The sequence below is a fragment of the Diabrotica virgifera genome, chromosome 5 (genome assembly GCF_917563875.1).
Source record: "Diabrotica virgifera virgifera chromosome 5, PGI_DIABVI_V3a".
Taxonomy (NCBI): Eukaryota; Metazoa; Arthropoda; class Insecta; order Coleoptera; family Chrysomelidae; genus Diabrotica; species Diabrotica virgifera.
Genome location: NC_065447.1, coordinates 13,319,556 through 13,337,696, shown reverse-complemented (window position 1 = coordinate 13,337,696; position 18,141 = coordinate 13,319,556). Strand labels below are relative to the sequence as shown.

General features: G+C 32.1%; 1 protein-coding gene across 1 annotated transcript in view; it reads left to right on the top strand.

Moving 5' to 3' along the window:
* The first annotated feature begins 264 nt into the window (after window positions 1-264).
* The window catches only part of LOC114330686 (muscle-specific protein 300 kDa), a 603,413-nt gene continuing 585,536 nt past the window's right edge, over window positions 265-18,141 (top strand). The window contains exon 1 of the mRNA XM_050652274.1: window positions 265-380. The gene's annotated coding sequence lies outside the window, so the exon portion shown is untranslated. The remainder of the gene's footprint in view (window positions 381-18,141) is intronic.

Below are 18,141 nucleotides of genomic sequence, written 5' to 3'. Positions count from 1 at the left end.
CTTCATTGTAAGTAAAGTTTTTTATTGCTAAGATTTGTAAAATTCGTTAAAAAAAACCCACCTCCGTCTTTTGAGGTCGGTAACGCTGATATTTCTCTTAAATCTTAACAAACATGGCAAATTGTACCATAAAAGTTTCATCCAGTATTGCATACGTGGAATAATTTTCGAAATTTGTGATAGAATGTCCTAAATCTCATCGAGCGGCAGAAGCGCTAAGCCAAGGCGTCGCAATGCCAATATCTATATTTAAAATTTCGCCGTAGAGGAAGGGGCGTCTCACACGCCGTCGTTTTTCGACGTCTCGTCTAGAATTTTCAGTTTTTAAGTGTTACCGATATAAGGTGACACGACGCGTGCCCTTTTTACGAAAATTCACGGTAATTGCTTTTGTTTTTGTTCATTATTATTAGTTTTAGTTGCTGTTCATTTTTTGTGAAAATGTGACCAAAGGATTATTATCGATTTTTTGGAAATAGAAGAAAATTGTGAAAACGTGGTGCTTGTATTTCGCAAAATAAAAAATATCAATTTTAAAAATAATTTTTACAAACTGATTATTATACAGTGTGTTCCAACGAAAATTTGACCCCCCCCCCAGAAACTCGGAAATCAAGAGTTTCTTCAGAATTTAAAAAAACAATTTTTTTTAGAAGGGGACGAATTTTCATGCAAAATGCGTGCCCTCAAATGTAACCCCTACTGCCCCGCATTTTTTTTAAATAGCATGTGTAGTCGAGTGGCATATCATTTGAAAGGTACCTAATTTTTTTACAAAAATTGAAGAAATACATCTTCTGTGTAAAAGGTATATTTATTTAAACCCCAATAAAGGGCTACATTAAGAAACAGAACGTTTTCGCTGTAAAGAGAGCATCATCAGTGTTCTAAGCAAGCTCTACATGCTAAGCCACCAAAACTACATGGGTTAAAACCCTTAAAACGCCGACCAAAAGTCTTACATCGGCGTATTATATATTAAACCCTGGCGATGGGTGAAATTTAAACAAGATATACCTCAAAGCATCATATGACTATACCGCGAGCATGTGGGTGGTTGAGTTGATTTCTCTGTCTTCACAAAGAGAAAGGTGAAAGCCAACTAATACCCATGTATTTTTGGTGGCTTAGCATGTAGAGCTTGCTTAGAACACTGATGATGCTCTCTTTAGAACGAAAACGTTCTGTTTTTTAATGTAGCCCTTTATTGGGGTTTAAATAAATATACCTTTTACACAGAAGATATTTTTCTTCAATTTTTGTAATTAATGGTATACAGCCAGCTACAGGAAATTTTTCCTTATGGGTATTTTTTTTCTTTACAGGACCGTCTATTGTTTTTATTTTCGGAATAACTTTAAAGATAATTTTGGATTTAACTAATTTATAATAAATTTGTTAAGTCTAAAAGTATCTTCAAACTTATTACGTAAATTAAAAAAAATAGAGTGTCGTTTAGAAAAAAAAAAACCTTTCAAATGATGTGACACTCGACCACACTTGCTATTTAAAAAAAAGTGGGGGTTGATGCGGGGCAGTAGGGGGTTACGTTTGAGGGCATGAATTTTGCATGAAAATTCGTCCCTCTCCCGATATAAATTGACATGTTTTTTTAAATCTTGAAGAATCTAAAAAAAATTGTTGTAACAGGTTGTATAAAAATATCTATTTTATAAATAATCTTTAGATATTCATCATCATCATCATTGAGCAATAAAATTCCTATACTCTGGGCTAATTAGCAAAATTCATGGAAAAGTTATTTACCAGCAATTTTATTGCTGGAATCGAATTATAAGATCCTATATATTAATAATATAGGTATTCAAAGTCCGCAGATAGTGTGCTACTTTTTTTATAAACAAAATGGCGCCGACAAATCGTATTTTTTTCAATTATTGCTCTATAACTCCGAAGATTTTAACTTTACAACAAAAACACCCAAATAAAAATTCACCGCAATTAAATTTTGCATAGAGATCTGTTTTTCACGATTTGCTCCGACGAAAATTTTCCTCGGAAAATGCGGATTTTCCTAACAAAAACTCTCATTTTCAAATAAAGTTTTAGGTAAGTAATTATTAATCAATAATTAAATAACTTAGTGACATCAAAGCTTTCTTGGTATAGATTGTAATTCCAGAAGCCGGTGAAAATTAAACGAATATTTTAGCAACAATTCAATTGTTAATTAACAATTTACGATCGCAATAATAACCAAAATAATAATGATACATTGATCAAACTTATAAAGATTATAAAGATGAGATGCTTATTTAATATTTTATCGACAAAATATACATTTTTCTTTTTTTGCATAATCTTTAAATTTTGAAAAAAAAATATTTATAATATGCTGGTCTAATTAGTAAAGTACAAAGAAAGGTTATTTACCAGCAATTTTATTGCTGGAATCGAATTATAAGATCCTATATATTAATAATATAGGTATGCAAAGTCCGCAGATAGTGTGCTACTTTTTTTATAAACAAAATGGCGCCGACAAATCGTATTTTTTTCAATTATTGCTCTATAACTCCGAAGATTTACACCAAAAACACTCAAATAAAAATTCACCCCAATTTAATTCTACATAGAGGCAAGTTTTTCCCGATTTTCTCCGACGAAAATTTTTCTCGGAAAATGTGGGTTTTCCCAACAAAATCTCGAATTTTCAAATCAATTTTTTGGGCCAGTAATTATTTATTAATAATTATACAGCTTGGTGAAATAAAAGGTTTCTTGGTATAGATTATAAATTCAGAAGCCGGTGAAAATGAAACGAATATTTTAGCAACAATTCAATTGTTAATTAACAATTTACAGTCGCAATAACAACCAAAATAATCATGAGACATTGATCAAACTTAGAAAGATTATAAAGGTGTGATCCCTATTTAATATTTTGTCGACAAAATATAAATTTTTTCATTTTTTTGCATAATCTTTAAATGTTTAAAAAAATTGTTATAAACAAATTAACATTTCTCAGAAATTGTTTATTATATTCTAATTTTAAAAAATACTTTAAAAAATGCGTATTTCATAGGTCTTGAAAATGAATGCTTTAAAGAATGTTTACAACCATTTGCAAAAAAATTATGAAACAGCAAAGTAAATATACGATTTCTCCGTTGTTTATAATTTGTTTTAATTGTTTCAAAGCTTAAATGTGAGTCTATAGTACAAACTAATTACTCACAAAGAATGTCAAAAATTAGTGCAATGATTATATTTTAATCAAAGATTAAAAATACTTTTTAAAAGTAGGCCTGATACAGAGTCGGAGCTAAAATGTTCACTCGAAGCGACTGACACGCAGCATACATTATTTGTTAAAAGTGTGCGTTGCGCGGCCGGTCGTCGCTCCGAGTGAAAATTTTAGCTACAGTACTGTATTAGTCTACTTTCACGCGTGTAAATTACAAAAAAATGTATTTATAATCTTTAATTAAAATATAACCATTAAACTGATAATCAATATTTTTTTGTAAATAATTAGCTTGTACTTTAAACTCACTTCTACGCCTTGAAAGAATTAAAAAAAATTATAAACACCGTAGTAATCGTATGTTTACTTTGCTGTTTCATAACTTTTTTGCAAATGGTTGCAAAAAAGTTTTAAAGCATTCATTTTCAAGATATTTGAAATGCGCATTTTAGCTATTTTTTAAAATTATATTATAATAAAAACTTTCTGAGAAACGTTAATTTGTTTATAACTATTTTTTTAAACATTTAAAATTTTGCAAAAAAATAAAAAAAATAATATTTTGTCGACAAAATGTTAAATAGGCATCTCATCTTTATAAGATTTCAAAGTTTGATCAGTGTATCATAATTATTTTGGTTATTATTGCGACCGTAAATTATTAATTAACAATTGAATTGTTGCTAAAATATTAGTTTAATTTTCACCAGCTTCTGGAACTATAATCTAAACCAAGAAGGCTTTTAAGTCACCAAATTATTTAATTATTGGTAGATAATTACTTATCTAAAACTTTCTTTGAAAATTAAAGATTTTGTTGGGAAAACCCGCATTTTCCGAGGAAAATTTTCGTCGGAGCAGATCGGGAAAAACACGTCTCTATGCAGAATTTAATCACGGTGAATTTTTATTTGGGTGTTTTTGTTGTAAAGTTAAAATCTTCGGAGTTGTAGAGCAATAATTGAAAAAAACACGATTTTCGGGCGCCATTTTGTTTATAAAAAAAGTAGCACACTATCTGAGGACTTTGCATACCTATATTATTAATATATAGGATCTTATAATTCGATTCCAGCAATAAAATTGCTGGTAAATAACTTTTCCCAAAAATGGCCTATTCTCCGATAATCAGCCCAGACTACTAGAGATTATTGCTAAAACGCCATGACGTTTAAATCCTATTCTTGGGCGAGGTGAATTACTACTCTATGTCATTTAAAGCTTGCTATGTGTCTTTGTTGTTGTCGTGACTCTTTTCCTATTTCTTCCTATCCTTGCACTGAACTTTCCAGTCTTTAAGATTCATTGCTCTTTTATCTTCTTCTATATCACCCAGCCATTTTTCTTCTAGGCTTTCCTCTATAGACTATAGTTAGTCTATAACCTATAGACTATAGTGGTGTCCAGATAGTTATCGTTCTCAAGATATCTGAGTGTGGACGTCTCTGTATATGTCACTACCCTTTCTAAACAAAGAGATTTTATGTACCTCTCTGACTATATTTTCTTCCTTTAATTCTTCTTCAATTTCGATATTTGTTTTCATTCTTATTTTTCCCACTCTTTTTACGTTGTGGCCCGTATCGTTCTCATTATTTTTCTTTCAAATTTCATAAGTCTATCTTCCTCTTTCTTGTTAATTGTCGTTGTTTCCTTCGCATATATAACAACAGGTCTTATTAAGGTCTTATATACGAGTAGATTCATCTTGGTTCTCTTAGCAGATTTTTATTCACTCCATATGTTTTTTTGCGTTTGAGAACTCTTTCCTCTATTCTCTCTTTTCCGGTTTTTCCTATTGTTACTCTCAAGTAGCTAAAGGTGGTTACAGTTTCAAATATATGGTTCTGTGTTATTAGATATTTTTAAGTTATGTCATCCTTCCCTAAGTTATGTCATGTATTGTGTTTTGTGCTGTTTTTTAGCCCTATTCTCTTTACTTCCGAATCTAATTTCTCAATTGCTCTTATAAGTGTCATCTTCGTCATTGCTCAGATGACTAATTAGATCATCTGCACATGCTATTACTTGAAGTTGATCTGTAATAATGTTTTGTTTACAAAGTTTGTCCTTATTATTGCTTTCAATATCAGGTTAAACAATGTCGGGAAGATAGAGTCACCTTGTTTCACGCCTTTGTTTACTTTCTCCTTAGAAGTTGTTCCGTTAAAACTGATCTTTGTTGTGGTGTTCTTTAGTCTTTCTGTTAGCATATGTCTTAATTTTTCTGGGATTCCAAGATGCTCAGCTCTTTCATTAATTGCATCAAAAGCGCTTTTGAAATCTATGAATATTACGTGCATTTCTCTGTTGTATTCTCTCGATTTTTGAATTATTTGCTCCACTTTATGTATCGAATTAATTGTCGATCTCCCCGATCTAAACCCGTTCTGGTATTCTCCTAATATTCGTTCAGCGCATGATTTAAGTTTCATGTTGACTATGGTTTAGTTTAGTAGTTTAATACTTTAGGTATTACACAAATAATTTGATTTAACTGAACATGGCATGCCGGTTCTGTTTCCCAATTTTAGCTGAGTTGTGCATTATATTTTTTATACGACTCTCTTATAATCGCATAAGTATTCTTGTAAAAAATCTAAGAAACACATATTGCGATGTTTCTAATAATAACTTGATGATTTAAGGCTTTTTATGATACCTAAAGTTTAAACTATTGAGCTATTCAATTTCCTCCTCTTTTTTATTCTTTGTTTTTCATCTTTTAACTGACGAAATTTTTTAGTTTTCTTTATTGACTAGATTCTTTCTGACTGAACGTTACTGCACACTGCTCAGTAGTCATGCAATAAAAGATCACGTCAGCTTCGAAAATATTCTGAAACTGTTTTCTTATGGCATGTTAAAGTTAAATACTGTGTTTATATGGGATTAAACTACAATTGATAATGAGAATTACATTTTATAATTATTATTATTGTTTTGGCGTTTCGATTTCCAAGGCGGAAATCGTTTTCAATAAAAAATTTACAAATAAAAAATGTTAGATGCAGTCGGTTAGCCAATTTGACAGTTGACTTACTTGGCCTCGATCTTGTAGGCACATAGGCATATATTCAGTGAAAATACTGAAAGGTGATGTACCCTCTGATTGATATCAAATTTGGATCTTTCTGTACTTATGTAGTTAAGTGTAGATAACGTGTCTCTGACTTATTAACACATTAATGTTGATATATTTTTATTGCAAACCTATTTCTCCAGTATGTACTGGTTACTACAGCCTGCTACATTCTATTAATGAGTTTGCTACATAATTGCCTTTATTTAGTAAACTTATGACTGCTTCTTTATTAATTTTCCTGCGGCTTTTTCTTTCATGACTGTTGATACATATTTCCGTTGTACACTGTACTGTGTAGGTACTTTCATGCCAGGAATATTTGCTTCTCTGTGATTTGTCAAAATCTCCGTTTTTGATGTATGATCCATGCTCATTTATGAGCATTGAGTGAACTTGAGGTTTTTCCCAGATAAAAATTGTTGCATTCACAACGTATTTCATAAATACAGTTCTTTGATCTCTGCTGTGTTTTGTTGGGTTTGATTTTGGAACGAATGAATCTCAGTGTGTTAGTTGTTTAAAATGTTGTGATGATATATTTGTTTTCTATCCTTTTTACTTTTTCTGATAAGCCTTTTATATACGCTATTGATGTTTGGTGAGCATTTCTGGATCGTTTTTAGTGTTTTGTTGTTTCTTTTGATCAATCTTATGAGATTCCTTGTTTGCAAATGACAAATGTTACTAATTTTTTGTTAAGATATCTTTGTTAGGTGATTTTTTTCCTCCTGAGCAGGTGATTTGTGCTCTATCATAATAGTGAATTGATGATCCCGTTTTTGATATTTATGTTGTGGTTTCAGAGATAATTTGAATATCTGTTGCAGCGGGTTGGGTTTCTGTAGAATTTAGTTACATTTACTGTATCCTCCATTGTGATCAAATCCAGGAATGGTAGTGAGTGGTTTTTTCCTCTTCCATAGTGATTCCTCTTTACAATTCATGTTCATCAAAAACTTAATTCAGTGTTTCTGGCAGTGGCGGATCCAGAACTTTCTTTGGAGGGGGGGGGGTCATGCAAGGTCACTTAGTCTTTGTGGGTTTTCAATATTTTTTGGATGGGCCTAAAATCTTTTGACGGCTCCCGGATTTTCTTTTTTTAGGATTATTAAATTGATATTTATTTTCCTCTGGGGGTCATGACCCCATGACCAGGGCCGCGCCAAGGTTTTCAAGCTAGGCGGCCTTTTCCTCCTTCTTTTGTAAGTAGTTTTTTTGTAGTTTAGTGAATCGTTATACTGTATACCTACAAACTATTTTTTATGTGTTAGGAAAGTATTATCATCATCATAATCTAACAATTATCGTCCACTGCTGAACATAGGCCTCCTCTAAGTTTCTCCATTTCACCCAATCTTGAGCTACCAGCTATCCAGTTCCCGGCAGTTCTCTTTACATCGTCACTCCAGCGCGTTGGTGGTCGATCTCTGCTTCGTTTATCCGATTGTCCGCCGGCGGTCGCTATTCCAATAATCTTCTAGTCTAGCTGTTGTTCGGTGTTCTTGCCACATGACCTGCACATCTCCATTTCTTCTTTGCTACATGTTCTACTATGTCTTTGATTTTTGTACTTTGCCTGATATTATTTGGTATTCTGTCTCCTTGTGATTCTTAGCATGGCCCTCTGGGTAACCCTTATTTTCTGCTCTTAGATTTTCAGCAGCAGTAAAGTAATATTATTCTGATACGTTATTATGAATACTATAAATATTTACAAAAAACAACGATTACATTATCAGAGAACAAATAAATATATAATTATTATTACCAGCGGTTCCCAAACTGGGGGGCGCGCCCCCCCTGGGGGGCGTGAGAACATATCAGGGGAGGCGCGAGACAAGTTGAACATTAAATTAAATTTAGTTATATTTTTCTAAAATTCAATATTAACCGCTTGTCAAACTGTGTCTGGTAGCGCAGAGTAAGCAAAAGTTATCTCAAATACCTCTTTTTGACAACACTGTGCATGAAACGCCGCATTAATGATATGACCGAAGACGTACAAAACCAGGTAGTTGATGCAGTAAAATAATCGCCATTTTTTGCTATTCAGCTAGACGAGAGTACTGACATAGCACAATGTTATCAGTTAATTGTTTATGTTGGGTATATTCAAAACGAAAGAATGAAAGACAAGCTACTCTTTTCTACAGAGTTGGAGACTGGAGACCACGACAAAAGCTATTAATGTTATGAAAGCAGTGTGAGAGTTTTTTGACAAACATGAACTTTCTTGACAAAAACTGATCAGTTTATGTACAGATGGCGCACCTTCAATGCTAGGTTTTCGCTCAGGCTATTTGCAATTAGTAATAGAGAAAAATGCTGGTGTAATTGGGATACATTGTTTTATACATCGACAAGCCTTGGCAGCAAAACCCCTTCCAAATGAACGTATGGCTGTCTTAAAGTTGTGTATTAAAGTAGTGAAGTACATAAAAAAAGAGTTCGTTGAATACTCGACTGTTTAAAACGCTTTGTGAAGATTTAGAAAGTGATCACAAAACACTGCTACTTCATACAGAAGTACGATGGCTCTCAAAAGGAAACATGTTGGCAAGATTATTTGACCTTTGAGATGAAGTAATCACCTTGAAACATCAAAAGCAAAATGAGCTAAACATGGCCTTCAAAAAACATTGTACCCAAGTAATATTGGCTTATTTGTCAGACATCTTTGACTCGTTGAACATCCTCAACCTAAAACTGCAGGGTGGAGACTCAAATATAGTAGTTACTCATTGTGATGGAGGCTTTCCTTTTTGGAGGCGTAAAATATCAGCAAACCCCTGAAATTATTCAAATGTCTCTAAAGTAGAGCCAATCTCAGAAGAAACACGCAGAGGAAAGGACATTTATGATCAAGTTTGAAAATCCAAATATCAAACCATTTGGAGAGCCTAATTGAAGAGTTCCAGAAATACTTCCCAAACACCTGTGACAATTTTATTTACAGAATGTCAACTGATCCATTCCATGTCAACATAGACTCCCTGTATGAATCACTTCAAGAAGATGCTTTGCAAATAAATCCAAATGATTTTTTGCACGATTCCTCTGCCAAATACTTTGTTATAATGGCCAAACCTTCATTTTGGTTAAAATATTTCAAAGTGTATCTTAGTGTATCACGGGAAGCTCTTCATTTATATTTGCCTTTTTCAAGTAACTATTTGTGCGATTTTCAACACTTGTGGCAATTAAAACAAAGTATCGGAATAAACTTGATGTTGCTAGTGACTTGTGCTGTGCACTTACTAAAACTCAGCCTAGGAATACTAGTAAATAAAATGCAAGCACATTCATCTCACTAAGCAACATAATCTATTTTTCTTTTATTAATAATTTTTGTATTTTATGGAAACTGATATTGTTGTATCTTATAACAGAATAAATAAATGTTTTGTTTTCAAGCTAATACTTATTTGTTTTTGTTTTGTTCCTATTTAGGCGCATACAATTTATTGTAAGGGGGGGGGCGCGAGAAGCTTTCTTTCAAAAAAGGGGGCGTGGTACAAAAAAGTTTGGGAACCCCTGCTGTAGTTCATTTGCTCATGGTTTTTGCTCTGTATTTTAAAGAACCGCTTGGATTGACATGAAATTTGGCATACGCATAGCTTATTTATAACAAATAAAACAATTGATATTGCGTCGTCGGTGATGAAAAAATATACGTTAAAATTAATTCCGGAAGTGGATAAACTGACCAATTCTAAGCAACTTTTGTTCCATATACAGTTTTTTCACTACGTCAATATTTTTCGAGTTATTTGCGAGTGAATATGTTCGTTTTTCAACATAGAAACCACGTTTTTAGACGGTTTTTCGCAAATAACACAAAAAGTGTATATTTTATTGAAAAAATGTTCTTAGAAAAATATAGGCTATAAATAAATTAAAAGAACTTATGCAAGCATGAATTCGGTATATCTAGCAGAGGAAGAGTTGTAGCTCGAGAAAAGTGGGTTCTTATTCGTCAAATTCCAAATCGAACATTTCAACGTAAAATAACCAAAAAGTGAAGCACTTTTCGGGCAAAACTCGTTATAATTTTTAAAGTATTTAGAAAAAGCTTTATTTTTGATTTTTAAAAAAGTTTCTAGCAGCAAAAGTAAGCCAGTAACGCTGAAAATAAAGTTGGTCCTTTTTTTTTGTCACAAACATCGTAAAAATCTCTAATTAGCATCCCCAATGAAATTAATCGTTACAGCTTTAAAATTTACTCCACTTATGTATATTTATATGATTTGGAAGTTTCACCATTTCAAAGTGCTGATTTTTAAAAAAAAATTGGTTTTAAATTAAAAAAAAATAACTTGAAATTTTGAAGGAAATGCATTTTTTCAAAATTTTTCCCAAGAATATATTTTCGATAAAATATTTACTTTTTGAGTTCAAGTCCTTGACATTAATGACATAGTGTCTTCGGTACCACCCCTTTTTCTAAGGGTTTTCATCTCTGCTGTTTCTAGCCTTCTTTTTGTTCTCTCTGTATCAGGTCGTGGATCAGGCCACATATGTCATTATTGGTCTTATGACTGTTTGGCAAATTGTGCCTTTGATTTCTTTACTGATATTTTTATTTCTCCACATTGTTTCATTCAGGCAGCCTGCGGCTTTGTTTGCTCTATTCATAGATATAAATAATAGTAGGATATCAATAGTAGGCTTTGGACGACAGACAAGAGGGAGTAAGACTGGGCGGAGAAGTAATCAACAATATTAGATACGCTGACGACACAGCCATTCTTGCAGAAAATTTAGAAGATCTCCAGACATTAGTAAATCTAGTCAGTGAAGCAAGTTATCGGAGAGGCCTAAAAATCGATATTTCAAAGACAAAGTGGATGGTAGTTTGAAAGATAAATGTAGATTAATGTGTGCTTTCTGTTGATGGAGAGGAGATAGAACGGGTAAACCATTTTAAATACCTTGGCAGTTGGTTAAATGTAAATTGCAACTGTGATGAAGAGATAAAAACAGAATATGTCATCGTCATATTAGATATTAGACAATGGTGTTGTTCTACGGTAGAAGAATTATTTCGCGCAGCAGCCGATAGGAGAGAGGTTTCAGGAAATTGTAACATGATGACGGCCAACGTCTGAATACAGACACGCCACCATAAGAAGAAGAAAAAGGATATAAATAACATAATTCACCAGATGTTACAAATTAATAATCTGAAACTTTTTATTCCTAGTAACCAATTTTGAAGTATTGTTTAACAAGATTTGGGTTCGTAACTTTTCATTTCATTTAATTCGATTCACATTTTTAGTGGACATTTAATCATAACAGTCACCTTATGATCCAATATACAACCCACCAAATAAAATTCCGTCGGTCATCTCATGCATACACGTACAGAAATAAACATATACACATTTTAATACTGTTGCAAAGATTGAAGATAAAACGCCTACTTGCCTGCAAAAAATATTTTCGTGCGAATTTCGCGATATTTTTAGATTTTCTCTCGACCAATTCGAGAATCGTTCTCCAGACTCCTCGTACGTTTTAGTGGTTTGTAATAATATCAAAGATAATTTTATCCTCAATGAATCAGACAAATGAGAGGTATTTTTAAGTATCATTTCATTTGTAGCACTTCAGATTTTTCAGTTGAATTAGTTTCTTGCTCTCAAAATTCGTTAGTATGACGTCAGGATGTCAATTTTATTCAGATGCTGGCTCTGAGGTGAACCAGAACAAAATACTTACCAATAATCATTATTCTTCTTTAAGTGCCGTCTCTCAATCGGAGGTTGGATATCATCATCACTATCTTTACTCTATCTACCGCTGCTCTAAAGAGTTCTATAGAACTGCATTTAAACCAGTCCCTTAAATTCTTCAACCATGATACTCTCCTTCTTCCTATACACCTTCCGCCTCTTATCTTTCCCTGTATTATCAGTCATAGCATTTCATATCGCTGTCCCCTCATTACGTGTCCCAGATATTGTAACTTTCTTATTTTTATTGTGTTTATGATTTCGCATTAGTTGCCCATCTCTCGCAATACTTCCGTGTTCGTTTTCTTCTGTATGCATGTTATTCTAAGCATCCTTCTGTAATACTACATTTCAAACGAATGTGACTTATTTATGTGTTCCAGTGGCGGCTGGTCAGGGTCGGCAGGGTCGTCAGTGCCGACCCACACATTTATGGACACATTATAGATTTTGAAGCTATGGAATATTAGCCGATAGGCAACCAATTATACATTCCCCGTATTTATTTGAATGGCAAGTACGGCAGATAAACAATCTGCCGAGCGGTGATCTGCAAACGGCAACAAGACACGTACCTATAGACCAGGGCGCATCTGTAAAAATATTAGTAGGTACATTAATTTGGACGTTGAGAGGTGACTCATACTTGTTTGCAGAAATTGTTTGAAAATAACTCATATAATAATATTTGAGTTATCCTCCCACTCAAAAAGGTCCGGAACATTGTTTAAATAATCAAAATGTCAAAAAATGAAGGAAAAATTCGATTTTTTTCTTCATTTTTTGATTATAACTTTAAAAGTATTCTTTTTCGAAAAAAATTTGCAATGACATAAAAGTTGCGTAATTAAATTTCCTACAATATAGGATTAGTTAATAATTTTAAAAATTGTCACCCTTGTTGCAAAATAGCAATAATTGCGAAAGAATCATAAAAAAACAAGTATTCTCATTTTACGTTTTTCAACCATGAAACATACTCTCAGTCTGTTTCCTGCTCTCAGAATTTCCTCATATTTTGTACTGAAATTATTGGGACAACGTGTATAAACTGCCTAATGTATTTCTCGGCAAAAAAAAGAAAAAATATGGTTGAAAATACAGCAAATATTTTCTTTAGAAACATGACTAACTCATTCAAATGCGATATGTTTACTAAACAATCACTACATTGTATTTCCGAAGTTTGTTTACTTGTGTAATAGAAGAAAGCATATTGCCAAATAAAATTGAAATATAATGATAACAATGGAGGCATTTAAAATAAATGATCGTTTTAAGAAGTACAGTGGAACCCCGATAAGTCGGCCCCCGATAACCCGGACCGATTTTCATCAGACAAACATTTCAACAATAAAAATGTATGTAATATAATATTTGAGAGAAAATTTGTATTTGTGTAATTTGAACTATACGATAGTAAAAATGACTCATGGCACACGGCGGCAGAGTGAAATTGTCTCCGATTATCGGAAAGAACAGGCACCTGTAGTATTCCTTTATTTATTTCAAACTATCTTAGCATTGTTTAAAAAAGACTAAAAGACTATTTAAAAAAAAAATTTTTTAAACAATGGTCTTAGTTTTCACTATTCTTAAATAACATAACATCGTTCCGATTGTGACTGTATTTTGTGTTGTACTGTACAGTCTTGTATTGTTCGCTTCCGTTTGCTTAGGTTTATGTTTGCGTGTTTTTAATAATTTAGATGTGTAGGTAGGTACTGTGCATATATATTTCATGTTATTTCAATTATAACGGAGTTTATCTGTAAGTATATCGTATTTTATTAATTTTTACCATATTCTCCGGCTAACCCGGATTTTCGATAACCCGGATCGGCCGCGGTCCCGATTAATCCGACTTATCGAGGTTCCGCTGTATTTAAAAAAAAAGTTAGATTAGACTGAAATAAACTGCTCGTCAAAAGTTAGGGATATAGAAAATTCTGCTGATTTTCATAGTTGATTTTTTCGCGAACAAACGGATTCCGCTGTTTTTTTATTTTAGCCTTTTCTTTAGTATTTACACAGTTGTGCAAAAGTTTACTCAAACTTATTTTTTGTACTTATACCGGGTGGAAAAAAAATATGTTTTTCTTGTGTTAAGTTTGAGACGTTCTTGTGTTAAGTAGGAAGAACGAGGTACAAATGTGAGTATACATCAGAATAATATTGTAGTCTTATGTTTTGTGAACATGCTGTTGTTTGAATGCCCCTGATATCTTTAGAAACAAAAAAAATAGACGGTTTTGTAATTTAACATGTGTTTTAACCGAAACAAAAGTTTGAGACACCTTGTAGGGAGAAAAAGGCACAAAGGTGAGTATACCCTGATATTATGTTATAGTCTCATATTTTTTGAATATTTTATTTTTTTAATTTCTCTGATATCTTTAATAACAAAGAAACTAAAAAGAAATTTAAAAAAAAAAGAAAACTAAAGAGAAATTAAAAAAATAAAATATTTACAAAATATGAGACTACAACAAAATATCGAGGTATACTCACCTTTGTGCCTTTTTCTCCCTACAAGGTGTCTCAAACTTTTGTTTCGGTTAAAACACATGCTAAATTACAAAACCGTCTATTTTTTTTAATTCTAAAGATATCAGGGACAATCAAAAAACAAAATATTCACAAAACATAAGACTACAATACGATTTCGATACATGCTCCCAATTGTATCTCGTCCTCCCTACAGGGCGTCTCAAACTTAACATAAGAAAAACATTTCTTTTCTTCCATCCGGTATAAGTATAAAAAAAGTTTGAGTAAACCTTTGCATAACTGTGTAAATACTAAAGAAAAGTCTAAAATAATACAAAAAAAATTAGCGAAATCCGTTAATCTGTTCACGAAAAAATCTACTATAAAAAGTCAGCAGAATTTTCTATATCCCTAACTTTTGACGAGCAGTTTATAATAAACTAAATCAGAAAGAACAAGACTGATCCCAATTAAAGAAAAAAATGTATATGTCTTCGTCTTAAAGGGCTCTTCTCAATGTAGGTTAGCTACTACAATTCAAATTCTTGTCTTTTTAAACCCTTTTAAAGGTTTTAACCTTTGTATTTTCTGGTGGCTCAGCATGTTAGGTTTGTAACACTGATGATGCTCTTTTTAGAGAGTGAAAACGTTTTGTTATGATATTTATGACCCTTTTAAGGGTTTTTAAATAAATATACCTTTACCAAGAAAAATTTTTCATTAAATTTACTTTTAATTAATGGGCTACAGGAAATTCTTCCTTGTGGATATATAGTATTTTTACTACAAAAACGTTATTACGTAGGTCAAAATTTTTGACGTAAGAGAACTGTCAAAACATTAGAATGTGACTTTTCATTATTGCCATGTTTATTATAAACACGGCAATAATGAAAAGTCACATTCTAATGTTTTGACAGTTCTCTTACGTCAAAAATTTTGACCTACGTAATAACGTTTTTGTAGTAAAAATACTATATGTATGTATATAAAAAAGGTTTCTCATTGAACGAGACTTCATCATCAAAACTCTTAAAACCGAAAGTCCTTCATTCACATCAAAATTAGTGATAGCTGCCGGTTCTTCTTTTTCTAAATGGGCTTGTATTCGTAATACCACAGAATACATGGCCTATTTCTACATACTAAACAATTGTCAACTTCATTAGTTTTATATAGAAAAGATGAAAAGCCCCAAATACAAAATGCATTATTAAAATAATAAATAATTATTTAAATCTGAAAATTTTTCGTGGAACCACTTTTTGGTAACATCCTTAATCACTGACTTTTACAATTTATAAAACAAAAGACGACGAATAAAGAAGGCGAAAAGGACTACAATATGCAGTCATATTCCGCCTTATCGTTTGGTAAAAGTTCCGAAAGATAGTTCCTAGTATAAAAAAAACTTTGTTTTTAAACCAAGAGGAGTAAACTAAAAAGACAGATTCACGCCCAAGAAAGTCAGTAGAAACATCAATAAATACATCTTCTTTTTTCGTTGATCATATCGGCCTTTGACGGCAATCCATAAATATTATATTATACTATAGTTTATTTTTTAACCAGGAGGAGTAAACTAAAAAGACAGATTTACACCAAAGAAAGTCACTAGAATAATAACCAAATACATCTTCTTTTTTGGTTGATCTAGTCGGCCCTCAATGGTAATCCATAAATATTATATTAAATTAATACGTCGCTAAAGAGTTCCAAAAACAACTGCTTTTTATATAAAAGCAGTCTAATAATCTAAAAATTAAAGGAATAACACAGAAAACACAAAAATCGCCGATATAACTGAATTAACCTATGAAATGTCACTAATGTCAAAATTTGATAAATGTCATTAGTGTTAAAATTTTATAACAGTGGACTAAACTTGCCTGCGGTTGGACCAATTACAAACAAGCAATACAGCGCGGTAAATTTCAATCACTCCTCTTGGTTAAAAAACAAACCATAGTGCGTCGCCAAAGAGTTCTAAAAACAACTTGTTTTTTATATAAAAGTGTCCTAGAAATCTAAAAATTAAAGAAATAACGCAGAAAACACAAAAAATCGCGGATATAACTTAATTAACCTATACAGTGTGTCCACGGATGGGGTGCCCAAGAGGAAAAACTATTTTATTTTCAATTTTAGCGAAAAATGTCATTCTTGATAAAAAGTTTTGCTTGTTCTTAAACCCCATAAAACGAAATAACATTTAAGTTTTTTAAAACCTGCTTAATATTGTAGCCAATTTTATGTAAATCCCCATAAATTTTTGCACTAAATTCGAAATTGTAACAATAAATAAATCTAGTGTTGCTAAGCTACAATGAAGCTTAGTAACTGTCAACTCCAATAAATAATTCGCTAATTGTCATTTTTTTCGACAAGATAATGTTAAGCACCCAACAAAGAATTTATCTTGTAAAGTGTTTTATGGCATTGCAGCTTTTTAGTACAGACATGCGATTGAAATATTCAATGAAAAATATCCAGATGCAGGTACTCGGATTTGTAGGTACTACAATGGATAAATAAATGATAAATGATAAATAAATTCAATAAGACAGGATCTACATAAAGATTTACATAAAACTGTCTACAAAATTGAGCAGGTTTTAAAATACTTGAATTTTATTTCCGTTTTATGGGGTTTTAGAACAAGCAAAACTTTTTATCAAGAATGACATTTTTCGCTAAAATTAAAAATAAAAAAGTTTTTCCTCTTGGGCACCCCATCCGTGGACACACTGTATAATGACAGAAGTGTTAAAATTTCATAAATGTCATTAGTGTCAAAATTTGATAACAGTGGAGTAAACTTGCCTGACGTTGGACCAATTACAAACAAGTTTTACGGCGCGGGAAATTTGAATTACTCCTCTTGGTTTAAAAACAGACATAGTACTAAAAAGTACTAAAAAAACTGAATAAAAATAAAAGTGAAAGACAATTCATGTCTCCTTTCAATTCAGAGGTGTTTCATCATCCCCAGACAGCTATTTATGTCTCTAAACGTCTTCAGCGGGGCTACATGATCACCTCTGAATCGAAATGAAACCAAACTGCGTATTTAAGAGGAAACAGTAGCGATCAACAGGTAGCAAAAACGCGTTCCAAGATTGCGACTGTAATTTTGAATATTTTTTCGAGATATTTGGCACACGTATTCGTAATATAATAAAGAATGGCGGTACAGAGCCCAATTTGAAAAATATATTAATATGTGGAAATTACTCTGTAATTAAATAAAATATTAAAAAACGAGCCTGTACCGCCATTAAGAAGAACAAAAAAATACAATTTCTTCAAATAAACTTTTTTATCCGATGCCTAGATTTTGTGTCATTTTGGAACTACTAAAATTTTTTTTTTCATTAGTAGTTCCAAAATGACACAAAATCTAGGCATCGGATAAAAAAGTTTATTTGAAGAAAGTGTATTTTTTTGTTCTTCTTAATGGCGGTACAGGCTCGTATTTTTAATATTGTATTTAATTACAGAGTATTTTCCACATATATTAATATATTTTTCAAATTGGGCTCTGTACCGCCATTCTTTATTATATTACGAATACGTGTGCCAAATATCTCGAAAAAATATTCAAAATAACAGCCGCA